We start from the raw sequence: 12,901 nt of genomic DNA, 5'->3' as shown, positions 1-12,901 counted from the left end.
ATTTTCCTTCTGCTTGTCTTTATTCCAGTGCCAATCCTCAAATAAATCTTTCCTAAGGAATCTAAGCATGGAGACCTCCAAGCACACAACACAGACTCTTTCACTGGTAGCAGTTCCTTCCTGAGAGACTGATTTTAAAGGGCAATGGCCAGCCCTTATAGAAAAATTGAACCCTGAACCACAACTTCTCTAGCAACTGTTGTGCCCAAGATTACGTATCCGAGAAACCACCGAGGAGCCGACACCGATGCAAACGCACGAGGGCTTACTTACAAGCTCGAGCTTGGGTTCAAGTATAGTCCACACAGCAGAGCAGGGGCTTGGAGGCATTCTGAGCTCTGTTGTCTTTCTGATATGGGATTCCCTGCCGAGGACATTGAGGACATTCTGCAGTTTTTCCTGTAAAGTTCAGCTCTTATTCCCAGGGGCCTAAGATGGCTGTACTTGTGCTAATGCTAAACTTGAGGTGGAATGGCCTTAATTTTCTTGGCCTCCACAGCAACCAGTCCAGGAAACTAAGTTTGTTGCACAGATTAAATGAGAAAATGTATGCAAAGCCCTTAGCATTAGCTTGGTGCATAGTAAATGCGTAATACAGGGTTGCTGTTGTTATGCTATTATTATTATTAATATATTTATTATTCCCTCATCTCCACTTCCCCAGGGAAGAGCTCTCTCTCTTTCATCATTAGGAATTTTTTTTTTTTAAGATTTTGTTTATTTATTCAAGAGAGACACAGAAAGAGAGGCTGAGACATAGGCAGAGGGAGGAGAAGCAGGCTCCATGCAAGGAGCCTGATGTGGGACTCGATGGCCAAGAAAATGGCCGAGAAAAATCAAGGCCATTCCACCTCAAGTTTAGCATTAGCACAAGTACAGCCATCTTAGGTCCCTGTGAATAAGAGCTAACTTTACAGGAGAAACAGCAGAATGTCCTTGGCAGGGAATCCCATATCAGAAAGACAACAGAGCCCACGACCCTGATAGAAAGTCCCATATTAGAATGAGAACAGAACTTGAGAAATTCCTCCACCCCTTCTGAAAATCCCCTAGACCAGCCCATAAAAAAACCCAGCTGTAACCCACTTCGGGGTCCAAGTGCCCCGCTCCGCTGTGTTGCTGTGTCGGGTATACTTGGATCCAAGCTCCAGTTTACAAATAAACCCTCGTGCGCTTGCATCCGTGCCGGCTCCTTGGTGGTTTCTCGGATTCGCAATCTTGGGCACAACAGATCCTGGGAATCCGGGATCATGCCCTGAGCCAAAGACAGACGCTCAACTGCTGAGCCACCCAGGGACCCCCCATTAGGAATTTCTTAGTGAAAAAGTTTGAAAACCACTGTAGATGAAATGCATGCACAAGGCAGAGCAGCTTCTTTCAGAGCTGTGTCAAAAGGAAGTTGCTACTCTTGAAGATTAAGAATACAAGCTTTTCTTCTGGCACCTGGCTAGCTCAGTTGGTGGAGCATGCAGCTCTTAATCTCAGGGTTGAGTTCAAGGCCCATGTTGGGCATGGAGCCCATTGTAAAAAAAATAAATAAATAAAAGCTTTTCTTAAAATCTACAGTAGATTCAATCATCCCATAATGAAGTTACTCCCAAACACTCATATTCTGACTTTATGTTCCTCAGAAGAAGAGAGAGAAGTGAGATTGTCACTAGCCTAAAGGAACCGCACACCCCTGGGGATAGGTGGATGGGCAGTCAACAGAAGCAAAAGCCTGAGGTTAAGGTTTGGCCTGATGCTCTGATTTCCAGAGCTGAAGAAGGCCAGCATCTGCTGTAGGGTCCCTTTTAATTCAGAGCATGCTGTAGCTAAGAAATGAGCTACCATCACTTATATTTGGAAGAGACTCAATGACAGAAAGGGAGAAAACTTCAGGTGTGCTCTGACTGGAAGTTATTGGTGTAAAGCTGAAGGCAGGCTGACGGGAAGTGGTTGTTCTATGTGATTGCTTAGGGGACATATTTGGCCTTCTCTGGTTGGTCTTAAGTTGGAAGTGATGACAAAAATTGAGGAAACTGGCATTTATAGACCAAGTGCTGACCATTTCCATCCCCTTTTTTTCTGGTTATAGACCTTCAATCCATAGCCATAGACATGGACACAAAAACCCAACCTGGCCAATCATGGTATTCCATTTGTTTGGCAATCATAATTGGCTCAAAAAGTGACTGTGTGATCCAAGCAGGGTCAACTATATAACTTCTCTGGAATTGATGTTGACATTAAAAGAAAGAAGTTTTGCCTATTGTAGTTGCTAATTAGAGAGACTGTCGATTTGGGGCTGTCGGTGGTCATCTTTTCCAGTATGTGGAGAGTCTGTTTACAGAATGAAGCTGTGTAGTAAAGGATTAACCTTAGCCAAAGAAAGATCTGGACATTGTCGTTTGCTCCTGGAGGGTGATCTGTTTAAAAAAAAAAAGATTTTTAAAAAGAATTTATTTTAAAAAGAGTTTATTCATGAGGGACACAGAGAGATGCAGAGACATAGGCAGGGAGAGGCAGGCTCCCTGCGGGACTTGATGCAGGGATTCTGGGATCATGAACTGAGCCAAAGGCAGATGCTCAACCACTGAGCCACCAAGATGCCCCTGGAAGATGATCTTTAAACCACTGGCATATCCTATCTGATAAGAGGGCCTTTGTTTATCTGCGGGACTTGGGCCACAACAGGTGGTCTAACAATGTGATTATAAGAAGGAAATTTGGGAAAAAAAAAGAAGGAAATTTGGATATAGAGAGGGAGAAAACCATGTGAAGGTGGAGGCAGAGATCAGAGTGAGGCATCTACAAGCCAAGAAACTCAAGGATTGTCAGCAATTATCCAGAAGCTAGGAAGAGGCAAGGAAGGATCCTCCCTTAGAGTCTTCAGAGAGAACCTGGCCCTACCAACACCTTGATTTTGGACTTCTAGCCTCAAGAACTGTGAAGGAATACATTTCTTTTGATTTAAGCTGGGAAGTTGGTGGCTCTTTGCTTCAGCAGCCATAGTAATTAGTTGTAACTAATACAACTACCTAGCTCTCATCTGATTCTGCACTCTTGGGAAGCAGGTGGGCTCCTTGTCACCACAGACCTGGAAGATGTTACAGAAGCTTCTCATGATGCCTTTCCATGAGTCAGCCACATTGCAATGCTTTATTTCAGTCAGAAGCTCATCTCACCCAGCCTGAAGCGTTGAATCAGGAGACAATAAGCACCAGGCATTGTAGAGAGTACCACATTCTTTCCTCAGTGCTGCCTTTTCTTAGAGATTAGACCACGGAAATAGGGCCCAGAAGATATCAGCAACCAAATTATCTTATTTACTTTCTGACCACTCTGGCTGACATAGGCCCACATCTGGCAATCATTATTGATGAATTTTCCCTTAGATAACTATGAAGGTTTTTTTTCACTGGACTCTTGTATATAAAAGGCACTCTAGAAACATTTTCTTACCTCTTCTCCACGTAGTTGAATCTGTATGTCTGTCACGTGTTGTGGCTTATCTGCAAACAATTGAAGTTGACATTAAAAGATAAGAAGTTGTCTGTGAATCCTAGCCAACATTCCCCTGTTGCTGGCAAACCTCTTGCGGACCCAGCTAGATAGTGCAAGCCAGGGCACATAGATAAATTCAGCACCCACGCCCAAGGCAAAGGCCACAGAAAGAAAGATGACTGCTGGAGGGACCCTACTTTTCCCTCCTGGTGTCTAACTGCCACTCTTATGTGTTAAATTCACCATTAAAGGGATGCCTGGGTGGCTCAGAGGTTGAGCATCTGCTTCAAGGGGTGATCCCGGGGTGCTCGGATAGAGTCCTGTATTGGGGTCCCCACAGGGAGCCTGCTTCTCCCTCTATCTGTCTCTGCCTCTTTCTGTGTCTCTCATGAATAAATAAATAAAATCTTAAAAAAAGAACACTCCTAAAGAGTGAACCCTAGACACCCTACCCTCAACTCCAATAAAGGCAGAACCTCAGGTCAGAACTCACTCTCTCTTGCTGGTTACCTCCAAGTGTGGTCCTCTAGCATGCAGTATACCCTCCAGGACTCCAGGTGAGTAATGAACCTTGCTTTTTAAAATTCTGATGATTATTGTCAGGTGTTCCTTGCAATCCTAACAAGAACCACAGGCCTAGTCTAGCCACAAAATAAGCTCCAGTTGGAATGTGTCTATGGGGGATCAATACAAGTGGTGCACGCCCGGGTGAGTGCCTCCAGACATTGCTAGCTGATACCATCACTACTAATAGGCTCAGACCAACACAAAGCAGGTAGACCGGAAAGGACTCACTGAGGACATAATGTTTCAGCCCAGATCTGAAGGAGATGAGGGAGAGAGTGTGAAGTGTCCAGGAGATGAGCATTCCTGGCCGAAGGACTCTCTAGAGTCTGGTCAGACAGTTCTCTTAGTTTTTGTATAAACGTGAATTGTCCTCAATTATTCTAGAGACACATTCCAGAAAATAACATATTTAGGTTCTGTTGACCAGTCTTTGAAACAATCATCACCCTGGAGACCCTGGAGAGTGACTGTTTACTTTTTTACTTTCTATTAATTCCTCACCCCTACGTAATCTGGCTGCCAGACATGTGATGTTGCAACATTTAAGACTGAAGCAAAATGTAAAACCAGCTATCTTCTATTGAGACTTGTAAAAAATCTAAAAATGCTATTCTTCTCACTGAGAAAGTGACATTTGAGTAAAGATCAAAGAGGTGACAGAAACCGAAGAGAGGGGAAAAAGGATTTAAGAATTGCTACACTCAGTGGATGCCTGCCTGGCTCATTTGTTTAACTGATGAACTCTTGGTTTCAGCTCAAGTCAATATCTCAGGGTCGTGAGATGGAGCCCCGAGTCAGGCTCCACGGTGGGCATGGAGCATCCTTAGGATTCTCTCTCCCTCTCCCTCTGCCCCTGCTGTACCACCCCCTTAAAAAGAATCACTACATACTACATATTCTTCTGTGTTAAAAATGCAATTAAAAGTAATTCTTTAAAAACCATTTTTCAGATATTGGACCGTGTATTTCTGGATAATAAACTGCTCAAAGATAGGGCCAAGTGGCAATCTATTCCATTTGGTTGCAGAAGTCATTTCTGAGTCCAAAATACATATATCTCTCAATTTTTCAACTTATTTTTTATTCTAAGTGGTTTAAAAGATAATGGCTTATTACTAGCAAATCTCAGTGCAACACACTTGGCCAGGACTGGGGAGATGCTCCTTGAGGAGCTGGAGGTTGAGGGTGGTGCCAGGGGACCTGGAGTGTTCCCACAGGGTATGGAGAATGAATGGGTGTTTGTTTATGGAGGATTTAAAAATGACAATGAAATGGAATAAAAGTCAACTGCTTTTAATGATCACCATGAGCTTGTTTTCCTAGACAATATCATGGATAACATGCCCCTCCTTGCTAGATGTCCTAAAAAAATTTTTTTGGAGGGGGAGAGGGAGCAGGGGAGAAGGGACAGAGAGATTTTTTTTTTTTAAGATTTTATTTATTTATTTGAGAGAGAAAGCAAGAGAGAGCAAGAGAGAGCATGAGCATTTGCACATATCGGAGTCAGGATGGGGAAGAAGAGGAGGGAAACGGACAAGCAGACTCCAAGCTGAACAAGGAGCCAGCTACGGAGCTCAATCTCATCAGCTTGAGATCATGATCGGAGCTGAAACCAAGAGTCAGATATTTAGCCAACTGAGACATCCAGGGGCCTGATTGCTGGACATCCTAAATAATTGTGACACAGACCTGGAGCAGGGTGCTCCCAGTGCCCTGCCCATGACACATCCTGACCACATCCAGTCGTTTAGGAGCCCAGGCTGTTCCCACTGAATGGCTCCGGTGTCTCAAGGATGTTGTGCTCAAGATTAGTATCCGAGAAACCACCAAGGAGCTGACACCGATGCAAGTACACAAGGGTTTATTAACAAGCTCAAGCTTGGATCCAAGTGCACCCCACACAGTGGAGCTGGGACTTGGACCCCGAGGCTAAGAGGCCTAGCAGTTTTACAGGGGCCAGTGGCCAATGAGATTGTAACACACCTAGAAAGTTGCACAGTCATGTGGGCCCGCACGCAGGTGGCCAATTGAATTACAATTTACCCTATAGTGACCATTTGAACTAGCCTATCACTCTGGTTAGAATTGGCCCGCAAGTTTGGCGGGCAAAAGCCGGGTTTACATTCTTAGGAGCCGGTTTCCGGTAAGGGTGTGCCCAGGGGCTTGACTAGGGTGGGGGAGCGCCCTAAGCAAAAAGCAGGTCATGTGGGGGTCATACAGGAGATGGTGGGTGTAGCACAAAATGGAATCAGTCCTGCTCTGCTTGTCCAGGGGTAGGGGATTTTTGTTAAATTCCTTGGGTCTCACAAAAGGTACTTAGGGCTCTACTGGATCTCTGCATTCAGTGGTAGACGTTCTGGAAAAGTAAAAACAAGGGGGACAAAAAGAGCATTGGGTTATCAGCAGTTGGGAATAGGAAGGAACAATAGACAGAGCTCGGATGATTTTCAGTACAACAAAACTGGGACTCCTGGGTGGTTCAGTGGTTGAATGTCTGCTTTCTGCTTCGGGTGTGATCCTGGGGTCCTGGGATCGAGAACTGAGTATGGTCCATGCATTCTTCTTCTTCTTCTTTTTTTTTTCACCTTTGAATTGTATCTTTTATTATTTTTTATGATCATAAAACTAATACAAGATTACTGTAGATATTGTGGAAAATACAGAAAAATATAAAGATGAAAATAGAATCAGCACCACCCAACAATAACTACCAATATAATTTACTATCTTTCAGTATTTACCTTATGTCTTAACATTATATTAGCAGGATCATAATCAAGAAAGCATTAAAGCTTAATTTTTTTACTCATGACCGCTTCTCATTTTGGGTATACTAATATATTTTTCTGATATGCTTTTTAATTGCTGCATAACATTCTTCCATACAAAGATCATACTTTATTCTTATTGTGGGACACTTAGAGTTTTTCCACCAAATTTTCTCTATTTTTTCCTTTTTTAAAAAAATTAAATTCAATTAATTAACATAGAGTGTATTATTAGGTTCAGAGGTAGAGTTCAGTGATTCATCAGTTTTTTCTTTTTTAAAGATTCTATTTATTTACTTGACACAGAGAGAGAGAGCATAAGCAGGGGGAGTGGCAGAGGGAGAGGGAGAAGCAGGCTCCCTCACTGAGCAGGGAGATCGACTTGGGGCTCGATTCCAGAACCCTGGGATCTTGGGGCTCAATCCCAGAACCCTGGGATTATGACCTGAGCCGAAGGCAGACACTTAACTGACTGAGCCACCCGGGCACCCCCAGTGATTCATCAGTTGTAAATAACACCCAGTGCTCATTACATCTTGTGTGCCCTCCTTAATGCCTATCACCCTGTTGCCTCATCCCCCCCAATCCCACCCCCCCCCCCCCCCCACTCCAGCAACCTTCAGTTCATTTCCTATGATTAATGATCTCTTCTGGTTTGTCTTCCTCTCTGATTATGTCTTGTTTTATTTTCCTCCCTTCCTCTATGCTCCTCTGTTTTGTTCCTAAATTCCACATATGAGTGAAACAACCCAGCGATTGCACTCTTAGGTATATACTCCAAAGATGTAGTGATCTGAAGATATTATGCAAAGTGAAATGGCCTATGAATTCTTAATAAATAATTGTGTGAAAGCCTGGTCACAAATGTTTATAGCAGTTTTACACAAATTCGCCAAACACTGGAAACAACCCAGGTGTCCTTCAAGGGGTAAAAAGTTAAACAAATTGCAGTACATTCAGGACTACTACTCAGTAACAAAAAGGAGCTATTGATACACAAAGGTGAAAAATTCTACCTGAGTGAAAAGAGCCAGCTTCAAAAGATTACACAGTGTAAAATAGTGACATAACATTCTAGAGTATTCTTAAAATCACAAAATTATAATGCTTGCCAAGGATTAGGAAGAGGGGGTGACAGAAAAAGTGTGACGACAAAAGAAGTGGCACAAGGAAGACTTTCAGTGAGGAAATAATTCTGTATCTTTTTTTTTTTAAGATTTATTTATTTATTTATTCATGATAGAGAGAGAGAGAGATTGAGAAAGAGAGTGAGAGAGAGAGAGAGGGAGAGAGAGAGAGAGAGACAGGAGGAGGGAGAAGCAGGCTCCATGCCGGCAGCCCAATGTGGGACTCGATCCCGGGACTCCAGGATCGCGCCCTGGGCCAAAGGCAAGCGCTAAACCGCTGAGCCACCCAGGGATCCCCCAATAATTCTGTATCTTGATTACGGTGGTGATTCCATGAAGCTACACGTGTAATAAAGTTGCATGAAACTATACATACATGCAAATGAACAGATGTGAAACTGCAGAAATCTGAGTAAGTGCTTTGCATCAATGACGATTTCTGGGCTTTGATATTGTACTATAGGTATTTAAACATGTTACCGTTGAGAGACCATGGCTGAAGGGTGCACAGAACATCCCTGTACAGGTTTGTTGCAACTTCTTTGAATCCATAGTTATTTTAAAATAAGAGGATTAAGAGATTAAAGTTAATTAATTAATTAATTAATTAATCAATCAACTGTGGTGTGTGTGTGTGTGTGTGTGTGTGTGATAGTGGAGAACTTTTAAGATGTGGGTCCTGGGCAAGGGTCCTTTTGCCTGGGCCTAAATGGTGTCACAGATCCTGAGGTATTTGGGCGAAGGAGGAGGGGAAGGACTCATCACTTTTGTGTCTTAGGTTCTTTGGGGCCATTTTCTTAAAAAGCCTATTAAGTATGTATCTTACAACTGCCATCAGTAAAATATCAAATCCCACATATGTCCTCTGGAGGGCAGTCTTCCCTCATCCATAGATATTTTAATAAGGTGCTTGACTTTTGGGAAGTACAATGTCTAATTTTCACTGAAGGCAGTTTTTACAAAGAATATCTCATTTAGGGGCACCTGGGTGGTTGAGTCGGTTAAATGTCTGTCTTTGGTTCAGGTCGTGATCCCAGGATCCTGAGATTGAATCCTGAGTTGGGATGCATGCTCAGGAGCCTGTTTCTCCCTCTGCCTCTGTAGCTTTTCCTGTTTGTGCTCTCTCTCTCTGTCAAATAAATAAATAAAATCTTAAAAAGAGAATATCTCATTTAATTAACTCAATTTCATAAGTTCAGGCTATTATCTATAAAATCTATGAATTCTTTTAGCTGCTTGAGATTTCCCCCCCATGGATTCAAAGGATGATGTGAAGCAGTAGAGCAAGAAGTCGTAGGCAGAGCAGTACTGAATGGTGGGTCCGTGTAGAGGTCTGATCTCAAGCAGATGTGGATTTAAATCTTGGATGCAACAAATAATCACGAAGTGTCCTTGGGCAAGTGAAACTGCTGGTCATTTCATTTCAAGCTTCCCTTTCTTCATTTCTAAAATAAGCAGAAATAATCCAATGCCTGGTTTTGCAAGGATGACAGACATTATGTAAAGAGCTTATCTAGGGCTTCAAAAAGGTAATCATAAATAAATGGGAGGTTTCATCCATCCATCCATCCATCCATCCATCCATCCATCCATCCATCGACTATTCAACAGTAACCACCGGCTTCCCCCAGCACTGGGCTTGTGCTCTGTACTCCAGATTCAGTGGTTCACCAGGATTTCTACCCTGTGGACTTACATCTCATAAGGAAGGCAAAAAACAAGCCCATAACTGAATGATTGACACAAAAAGTGATTGCTGTACAGAAAAACAAAACAACCTCGAGGGGCAGTGTCCCAAACAGAGGTCCAGGAAGGCTACAGGAGGGGGAACTGTAAAGCCTGGGTGAGGGGCACCTGGGTGGCTCAGTGATTGAGCGTCTGCCTTTGGCTCAGGTCATGATCCCGGACTCCTGGGATCAAGTCCTGCATTGGGCTCCCACAGAGAGCCTGCTTCTCCCTCTGCCTATGTCTCCGCCTCTCTCTGTGTGTCTCTCATAAATAAATAAATAAGATCTTTAAAATATACATATATATATATAAAACCTTGGATGAGTGGACAACGATATCAAGAGGAAGATTTGGGAAAGAGTATTCTAGGAAGAGGGAAGAGCACATACAGAGGCTCTGGAGCACTTCGAATTTGGCAAGATAAGGAAGCAAACAGTGTGCCTCTTGGTGTCAAGAGAGACACAGGATGGCCTCATACTGTAGAAAGAGAAAAACTGCATCAGTTGAAGCAGGGACAACCTGAGGGCAATAGGAACACGAGAAACAAAGTAGGCTCAAGGTAACAAAAAGAAAAAGAAATTGATTAGAGAGCCAGAGAAATGAGTAGATTAATCGTGAATGCAGTATTTGTGTTTGGATTATTTGGAACTTATTTCTCTCCATCCTTCTGCTAGATCATGAGTTTCCAGGAACAACATTAGTTTAGGGAGAGGCTAGAAATAGAGAAGAAGGTGATGTTCTTATGTGTACATTTTCCCCCAGTTGATCATTGCTGCCAATCTCCATTCCAAAGGCAAACAAAAGACTTTAGTGATGAGAATAGACTTTTTGGCTAAATCTTAATGGGGAGTCACCCAGGTGCCCCAGATATTATGGACTTACTCTGTTACCTGCTGTGACACAAGTCTCTGCAGAGGTTTCTTACTCAGCAAAAAATCAAATCGAATCAAATCAAATCAAATCAAATCAAATCCCACATCATGTACATGGTGCCCATAACGAAGAGGTCTATTTTTTTATTCTTCATGTTTTTTCTGTTGCAAATGATGATCATTCTCAGGTGAATGAACACTTAATTCAGCACATAAAGGACTCATTGGCAAGCCAGTGTTGATCAGGAGAAATGAAAGAAACTGAAAACTCAGAAAGTATGTGTAGCTAGCTTGATGTTTTCTCTTTCCAAAAGGAGCTTTAGGTCAGGTCCCCAAATGATGCTCAGAAACTAGAAGAATGAAGGAACCTTTATTTTTAATGTTTACGTGACCCTTATTTATCCTCTAATATGACAAACCATGATGTACAGGTGAATTTGTACAGGTACAGATTTTACCCTGAATACCTTGTGTCATGGGAGAGAGAGAGAAAGTATTTGGCAAGAGGGAGTTATATTTGGCCTGTCCTCAGGCTCATGCAGGACCTGAGATCTACTGACACCAATATTTTGGTCTTTTGAGGCCTTCCCATACTTCACACATTGATACAAAGCCTATGAAAGAGTTAGTTTGAAATTTAGATGATCTTTAAGTGTTTTTAAATTGTAAGTACTAGGGCAGCCTGGGTGGCTCAGCGGTTTAGCACCTGCTTTCAGCCCAGGGCATGATCCTGGAGACCTGGGATCGGGTCCCACGGGTCCCATGTTGGGCTCCCTGCATGGAACCTGCTTCTCCCTCTGCCTGTGTCTCTGCCTCTCTCTCTGTGTCTCTCATGAATAAACAAATAAAATCTTAAAAAAAATAGTAAGTACTAATATGGATCAACTTTACAGTGTTTGGGGAGAAGATGTCCCACTTTTTTTTCACTCATTCTATGAAATCAGTTCTTCCCCTCCCCCTCAGGGCTGTTGGGACCATGATCTCAGGCATGTTCTTTGGAAGTAAACCTCTTCCTCATTCAGATCATGCCAAAGTCTAGAACTTGGGGAGGAAGGGACTTACCTAGGCAAGAAACATTAGGAGAGACTCTGGCTTTGGATACATCTTGAAGGCAGTGAGATGTTGGTTGTTCCCAGTCTCTAGACCATTCCTAGACCAGGCTCACTAGTTGCCATGGACCAAGACTGCAGTGGAAATTTCACGGCTGCATGTCTTTGTACACGGGGAATAGTCCTGGGTTATTATAAGTCCTGTGGTTAGGGTGGGTAAAACGCAGGTGTGCTGTACATTGTAGCTGGAAGTGATTCATTTAATAAAATTTAGAAAGATCTTATGATAAACTCTGAAGGACTTCTAAGACCATCAGAGACCACTGGAAACTTGATTCAACATCACATTCTCTGAAAGATCTAGAAAATGTCATGCACATCTGAAGTAAAAGTCCTGTGTTTGAATATAAAGCCCTGAATTTTTTTTTTTAAATTAAAAAAAAATTTTTTTTTTTAAATTTTATTTATTTATGATAGGCACACAGTGAGAGAGAGAGAGAGAGGCAGAGACACAGGCAGAGGGAGAAGCAGGCTCCATGCACCGGGAGCCCGACATGGGATTCGATCCCGGGTCTCCAGGATCGCGCCCTGGGCCAAAGGCAGGCGCTAAACCGCTGCGCCACCCAGGGATCCCTAAAGCCCTGAATTTTGATCTATGCTTACTTCATACAGTTCTGACTTCTTTTTGGAAGAGATTTATTGAGATATAATTTACATAGAAATTCTCTGTCAAAAATATTCCACATACTGTTGGTTTGCTAATCTTTTCAAAGCCCTGGAGCAATGGGTGTTTACCTGTTTTCGAAATTCAATAAAACATGAATGGCAAACAGTAAGAGAGCACTCTCAATGTACCTAAGGCACTGGAGTAAACCTCCTTTAATGTTGACAACAACAATCCAACCACAGGATGATGATGACATTTATTCGCCCAAAGTAGGTACTTACAGTGTGAAAGAGGTCACAAAATGGATGGCAGGCCAGGAGAGCAGCAGAAAGCAGGATTCTCCTGACAAAACTGAGATGTGTGGTCCCACTCCCTTGGTTCGGAACCTCTTCTGCAGTTTCCCAGGTGTAATCTGAACGCAGCCTCTGTCCATAGAGGGTAGGGAGAGAGTGAAGAAAAGGCAGGTCACTCTGGGTTGGTATGTAGCAGGTTGAATGAGCAAGTAAAGTTACATTAGAGTGCTGTCCTGGGTAGCCACAAGATGGAGATTTCTACACTTACCAGCCAGAATCAGGATCATTACAGAGAGGCCTTAGGTGTGATCAGTCACCTAGGTTCAACCTAAGTTCAGGTGGTC

This window comes from Canis lupus, chromosome 21, assembly GCF_048164855.1.
Source record: "Canis lupus baileyi chromosome 21, mCanLup2.hap1, whole genome shotgun sequence".
In the NCBI taxonomy this organism is placed as follows: Eukaryota; Metazoa; Chordata; class Mammalia; order Carnivora; family Canidae; genus Canis; species Canis lupus.
The sequence above is the reverse complement of the archived record's forward strand: the minus strand, read 5'-3'. Positions refer to the sequence as shown.